This window comes from Humulus lupulus, chromosome 6 (genome assembly GCF_963169125.1).
Source record: "Humulus lupulus chromosome 6, drHumLupu1.1, whole genome shotgun sequence".
NCBI classification, from domain to species: Eukaryota; Viridiplantae; Streptophyta; class Magnoliopsida; order Rosales; family Cannabaceae; genus Humulus; species Humulus lupulus.
In genome coordinates, this window is record NC_084798.1 from 218,296,568 (window position 1) to 218,304,225 (window position 7,658).

General features: G+C 39.4%; 1 non-coding gene across 1 annotated transcript; it reads left to right on the top strand.

Moving 5' to 3' along the window:
* The first annotated feature begins 5,142 nt into the window (after positions 1-5,142).
* LOC133787329 (small nucleolar RNA R71) lies at positions 5,143-5,249 on the top strand. Its single transcript, XR_009872357.1, has one exon. It is a non-coding gene; the product is annotated as a small nucleolar RNA R71 (small nucleolar RNA).
* Positions 5,250-7,658: the final 2,409 nt, after the last annotated feature.

The following is a 7,658-nucleotide window of genomic DNA, read 5'->3' on the forward strand; positions in this document are numbered from 1 at the left end:
GTGAAGAAAAATGAAGGGTAAGTGAAGAAAAATCGTGTTTTTTTTAGTGTTTTAAACACCCTGGTACGCTCCAGCGCGGTCGCGCTACCCTCCTCCAAAGCTGCGTCGGTGCGGCGTCGAGCGCGGTCGCGCCCCTCCTGGAGCGGTCACGATAGTGGCCTTGTTTGGCCTGGGCCTCTGTGGGCGCGGTCGCGCCCCACCTGGTGCGGTCGCGCCGATTGGCCATAACTTTTTTTTTTTTTTTTTTTTTTTTTAAAGTGTAAAGACTACATAATTAAATAAAAAGAAAAAAAAAAACTTAAAATGTCTCAAGCTAAAAAAAAAATACTGTAAAAACTTGGGGTGCCTCCCAAGAGCGCTGTCGTTAACGTCATATAGCCGGATGCTGATTTCCTCTTTACTGCGGCGCCAAGAGGATGGCGGACTTGGCTTGATCAAGATGACCACCCATGTAGAGCTTCAATCGCTGCCCATTTACTTTAAAGTTGCCAGTCTTTTCACTTGTTACTTCGACGGAGCCATAAGGAAACACTTGTAATACCGTGAAAGGACCAGACCATCTCGATTTCAGCTTGCCCGGAAAAAGTTTCAATCTTGAATTAAAGAGTAATACCTGCTGACCTGGTTGAAATTCCTTCCTGACAAGGTTCTGGTCATGCCACTTCTTAGTCCTCTCCTTGTAAATCTTGGCGTTCTCATAGGCTTCGTTTCTAAACTCCTCCAACTCGTTCAATTGTAAAAGCCTCTTCTCACCAGCTGCTACCAAGTCCATGTTCAAGGTCTTCATGGCCCAAAATGCTCTATGCTCTAGTTCCACTGGAAGATGACACGCTTTCCCAAAGACCAACCTATATGGTGACATACCAATAGGTGTTTTGAAAGCTGTTGTGTATGCCCACAAAGCATCGTCGAGCTTCTTAGACCAGTCTTTCCTCGAACGTTGTACTGTCTTCTCCAAGATTAACTTAATTTCCCGGTTGGAAATCTCAGCTTGTCCATTACTCTGCGGGTGATAAGGTAATGCTTTTCTATGTCTAACTCCATATTTCGCAAGTAACGCTTCAAATTGCTTGTTACAGAAATGGCTCCCCTCATCACTAATAATAGCTCTAGGAGTACCAAACCGGGTGAAAATGTACTTTTGGAGAAAAGTAAGAACTGTTTTACCGTCATTAGCATGAGTTGCAGCCGCTTCCACCCACTTAGAAACGTAGTCCACAGCTAGCAAAATAAACAGATTGTTGTAGGATGACGGAAAAGGGCCCATGAAGTCAATACCCCACACATCAAACAGTTCCACTTCTAAAATACCAGTCAAAGGCATCTCGTTCCTTCTTGAAATATTACCAGTCCTCTGACAACGATCACATGCCTTGACAAACTCATGAGCATCCTTAAAGAGAGTTGGCCAGAAGAACCCACTTTGTAGAACCTTTGCAGCAGTCCTGGTCCCACCAAAGTGACCTCCACACTGCAGACTATGACAATGATTCAGGATAGAGTACATCTCCTCTTCAGGCACACATCTTCTAATTATCTGATCGGCATAGTGCTTATAAAGGATTGGCTCTTCCCAATAATAGTGCTTTACCTCAGAAAAGAATTTCTTCAATTGTTGTCTTGTCATGTCAGGAGGTGTGATGTTGGCAGCTAGAAAGTTGACATAATCAGCAAACCATGGAACCATCAAACTTTCCTTTAAAGCAAACAATTGCTCATCAGGGAACTCATCATTTATCTGGACTTCCTTCATATTCTGACTCTCTTCTGACTCCAGTCTTGACAAATGATCTGCTACTAGTTTCTCGGTACCCTTCTTGTCTCTGATTTCTAAATCTAACTCCTGGAGGAGAAGGATCCATCGGATAAGTCTTGGCTTGGCATCCTTCTTGGTCATAAGGTATTTGATCGCCGAATGGTCTGTGTACACAATAACCTTATTCCCGATTAGATATGGCCTGAACTTGTCACAAGCAAAGACTATGGCCAACATCTCCTTTTCAGTAGTAGCATAGTTCAACTGAGCATCATTCAAGGTCCTACTAGCATAATAGATGGTGTGAAAAATCTTGTCAACTCGTTGACCCAAAACGGCACCAATAGCATAATCACTGGCATCGCACATCAATTCGAATGGAAGGTCCCAATTTGGTGCAGCAACTATTGGTGCAGAAATCAACTTCTCCTTTAACATTCGGAAAGCTTTTAAACAATCTTCATTAAAATCGAATTTCACTCCGTTCATTAACAAGGTCGAAAGAGGCTTAGAAATTTTGGAAAAGTCTGATAAATCTTCTGTAAAATCCAGCATGCCCAAGAAAACTTCGTACTCCTTTTACTGACACCGGTGGAGGAAGATTCTCCATTATTGAGATCTTGGCTCGATCCACCTCAATACCTTTACTAGAGATTCTGTGCCCAAGAACTATTCCCTCCTTTACCATAAAATGGCATTTTTCCCAGTTTAACACCAGATTTGTTTTTTCACACCGGTTTAATACATTCTCCAAATTACCCAAACACAGATCAAATGAAGAGCCAAAGACAGAAAAATCATCCATGAAAATCTCAATGCTCCTCTCTACCATATCTGAAAAGATAGCCATCATGCACCGTTGGAATGTTGCTGGTGCATTACATAGTCCGAATGGCATTCTCCTGAACGCGAACGTGCCATAAGGACATGTAAATGTCGTTTTCTCTTGGTCCTCTGGTGCAATAGCAATTTGATGATACCCCGAGTAACCATCTAAAAAACAATAATACTCATTGCCTGCCAACCTATCCAACATCTGATCAACAAAAGGAAGTGGGAAGTGATCTTTTCGTGTCGCCTTATTTAACTTTCGATAATCAATGCAAATGCGCCACCCGGTCACAGTCCGAGTTGGGATTAACTCATTATTTTCATTCTTGACTACTGTTATCCCCCCCCCCCCCCCCTTCTTTGGCACCACCTGCACTGGGCTCACCCAAGCACTATCAGAAATTGGGTAAATCACCCCGACGTCCAACCATTTCAAGATCTGCTCAAGTAAAACCTTCTTCATAGCTGGATTGAGCCTTCTCTGAGCCTCTATGGATGGCTTGCTTTCTTCCTCCACTAAGATTCGATGCATTACTGTTGAAGGACTTATTCCTCTAATATCCGCCAATGTCCATCCAATGGCCAATTTATGATCCCGTAGAACCCTCAATAATTTCTCCAATTCAGTTTTTGAGAGATCAGCTGAAACAATTACTGGCAAGGTCTCATTCTCCCCTAAGTACGCATAGCACAAATGCTCAGGAAGAGCCTTTAATTCCAAATTCGGTGGCTGTTGAACGGATGTTAATGGTCGTTCGTTGGCCTCTGCCAACTCTTCAAATTTCTTCAAATACGGATGGTAAGAGTTAATCCACTTTACATACTCTTTTGTCTCATCATCATCTTCATCTTCATCACCAGTCAACACTGCCTCTAAAGCATCACTACTCACCCTTCTTTCTAAAACTGCTTTCTCTATTATATCCACACTGTAGCAACTATCACTAGCCATCGGATACGTCATTGCCTTGAAGACACTAAACACCACCTCGTCCCCTTGCACTCTCAACTTCAACTCACCCTTCTGAACATCTATAAGTGCTTGGCCTGTTGCCAAGAAGGGCCTCCCAAGGATAATGGGAACATTGATATCCTCTTCCATATCAAGGACTATGAAATCGGCAGGAAAAATAAACTTGTCTACTTTGACAAGAACATCTTCAATTACCCCTCTTGGATATGCCAACGAACGGTCAGCTAGTTGCAAAGTTACAGTTGTGGGCTTGGCTTCTCCGAGCTGTAATCTCTTGAAAACTGACAATGGCATCAGGTTTATGCTAGTCCCCAAATCACAAAGAGCATTTATTCCCTCAATTCTCCCAATAGTGCACGGTATTGTGAAACTCCCAGGATCTCTCAGTTTAGGAGGGAGTTTCTTTTGCAGTATAGCACTACACTCTTCCGTCAATGCCACAGTTTCAAAGTCCTCCATCTTCCTTTTCTTGGACAAGATGTCCTTCATGAACTTGACATAGGTTGGCATTTGCTCTAAGGCCTCCGCAAATGGAATGTTGATGTGCAGTTTCTTGAATACTTCCAGTAATTTAGTAAACTGCTTGTCCATGTTGTTCTTACGGAGCCTTTGGGGGTAGGGAATCTTCATGTGATGCTCAATACTAATTGGTGGCGAAGCTTCTTTTGTTGGTATGCCTTCAGTAGCCTTCTTCTCATTGTGCTTCTTTTCCTCTTGTGCCGGTGCCTTATGATCCTGACCCACTTCTTCAACTGGATGCTTCTCACTTGGTCCCTCATAATTCTTCCCACTTCTTAACGTGATTGCCTTGCAATTCTCTTTTGGATTGACTTCAGTTGTGCTAGGCAAGTTACCTTGGGCACGATTAGCCATGAGAGTAGCCAATTGTCCCATTTGGGTCTCCAGATTTCTAATAGAAGACCGAGTTTCAACCATGAATTGATTCAACACATCTGACTGAGCATTAGAATTTCCACCAAAATTTTGTTGTTGTTGATTATGAGTGGGTGGTTGAAGTTGTTGCTGCGGCCTAAATCTTGGCTGAAAGAACCCAGGTTGTTGTTGTTGGTTTTGCTGTTGTTGGGTTGAAGATTGGCCTTGCTGATCATTCTTCCAAGAAAAATTTGGATGATTCCTCCACCCTTGATTAAAAGAATTGGAGTAAGGGTTATTGTTGCTCTGTCGAGGAAAATTCCCAATAGCCTGAGCTTGCTCCATAGGCATGTTATTTACATCAGCATACTGACACTGTTCATAGGCATGAGGGCCCCCACATATTTCACACAGAGTCTGGGCCTGTTGCACTGGAGCTGTTATTACATTGCCTTGCAATTGCTTAGTCAAGGCCTTAACTTGAGCGGTCAATTTCGAAATTGCATCCACTTCATACATACCGGCCACTTTCCTTGAAGAACTTCTTTCACTTGGCCACTGCTGATTATTCATGGCCATTTCTTCCAACAAGTCATATGCCTCATTGGCGCTTTTTCTCATAAATGCACCACCAGCTGCTGCATCAACGAGTGTGCGAGTAGTACCACACAACCCATTATAAAAATTATGGACTAGCATCCATTTCTCTATTCCATGATGCGGGCACTTTCTTATCAATTCTTTGAATCTCTCCCAAGCTTCATAAAGAGACTCATTATCCAACTGAGAAAAATTATTGATCTCTCCTCTCAACTTAGCTACTTTAGCTGGAGGGAAAAACTTGGAGAGGAACTTCAGTGCTAGATCATTCCATGTATTGATTGAGTTAGGCGGCAAAGATACCAACCAACTCTTAGCTCGCTCCCTCAGAGAAAATGGGAACAATCTCAGTCTGATAGCATCATCACTAACTCCATTCATCTTAAATGTCTGACAGAGCTCCATGAAGTTAGATAGATGCATGTTTGGGTCTTCAGTGGGTAGTCCCCCAAACTGGACTGTGGATTGAACCATCTGAAGTATGGCTGGCTTTATTTCAAAATTGTTTGCATCTATGGTGGGTGGTCTTATACAAGACTGGACCCCTGTCATTGTTGGCAATACATAGTCCCTCAGGCTACGGTCGGGTGGATTCTGACCATTAGCTGGGTCTTCTATGGCACCCCCATTATTACCGTAGTTGGCCATAACTTCCTCTTGCTCAATCCTGTGTACAACTCTTTCCAACCTTTTGTTTTTTCTGTTTTGCCGACAAGTCTTCTCTATCTCAGGATCAACAGGCACTCTAGCAGCTGGTCCTTGACGTCGCATAAACCAATGGTACCTGAGATGAGATAAGAAGAATTTGACACAAACAAGTTAGCAAAAAGTGAAAAGAAAACCAAATTAGAATTTAACCCAATTAACGTAATATTAACTAAACAATTCCCCGGCAACGGCGCCAAAAACTTGTTGCTCTATTTTAATACACGCAAGTGCACGTATCCTACAAGTAGTACTCACACAGGTGAGGTCGAACCCAAGGGAATTGCAGTCAAGTACTAACAAAATTGGATTTATTTTTCTATTTGGCGACAATAAAAATTGGTTTTTAAATCAAATTGCAGAAAACATGACAAGCAATACAATAAATAAAAATTAAGGGTTTAACAATGGATGTGAAGATAGGGATATGATTTCAATTGCTTCAATTACCCAATTGTTAACGCTAGTTGACTATTCTTCTTCTTTCAATGAAATGACAGATTATAAAATTACCTAAACTCTTTTCAGATCATTTAGGTTCTAAATTGCATTGTCAACTATTGCATTTCTGAGATAGCACAACAATCAATTCGCATTGAGTAATAATCTATAAGTCACATAAGCTATGCGAATACTTTCGTTTCGCATCAAAACCTATGTTCATTCATTTAGAGCATTCCTAATATTCACTTTTCAGATTTCACATTAGGATCATGAATCATGCTTAAGGTGATCAATCTCAAACATACATTAAGCATAAAGATGAACAAATTTCATAAACAAGCAAGAAGAAATAATCAAATAACATTAACCATGGGGTGATCTCAGTCAATATCCATCAAATCCCTAATGAGAGTTTAGTTCATAATCTCAATATTCATATCCATAATCAAATTAAACATAGACAAAAACATAGAAAATTAAAGAAAAAGAGAATGAAACTAGATGGGGAATTGTCACAGATCGCCCACGCTTGCTCCAAGCTTCTCCTTCCTCTTTTCTCCACTTCTCCTTGTCTCCAACCTCTAATTCACGTTTTTCCAATGCCTAAATCGCATCAGAACTCGTTACCCTAAATTAGCCTTGTGAATGGACCAAAATGCCATTCATTTAAAATCTGCCGAATTTCAATTTCCAGCAACCTAGCGCGGTCGCGCTCTACAGTAGCGAGGTCGCGCTACTCTCTCAGAAAAGGCATTTTTGATAGCTTTACGAATTTTTGTGCTTTTTGGCATCTTTTTCATTCTAAATCATCCCAATCCTTCAAAACCTGAAAATAAACAAAAACAACACAACACAAGCGTAAAATAGAACAAAACAATCCTAAACCTCTAAAATACTTCCTAAGTAGACACACTAAAACAAGTCTAAAACTCGCTAATCAGTAGTGTGTACAAATATTATTAGTGTGTAACTAAATAAGAAATTAGAATAACATTTATTTTCTATTCAGAAAAAAAAAATCACATGGCTTAACTGTGATTTGAATAATATCATGTTTTATACATTAAGATAGTTTGTAATCTAAAATATATATATATTTAAATAATAGACAATATTTTGCTTTAATATATATTTAAGTATTTAACTGTTTTTCTGACTTTTTGCCTATTTTGTTTTATAATTTTAAAATTATATATGACATATTATCGTGCTAACTTTTTATAAAATTTTAGTAGATTAAATATTCCGTAATTATATTATTATAAATTATAATATTATAAAATATCATTATAATAATATTTAATACAAAAATACATAATTAATAATTATATTAATATAAATTGAAATATTATAAAATATCATTACAATGATAATATATAATTATATAATTATATAATACATAATATATAATATATAATACATAATATTAATTTTTATTTTATCATTTATATTTATAAAAGGAAAACATGTTATTTT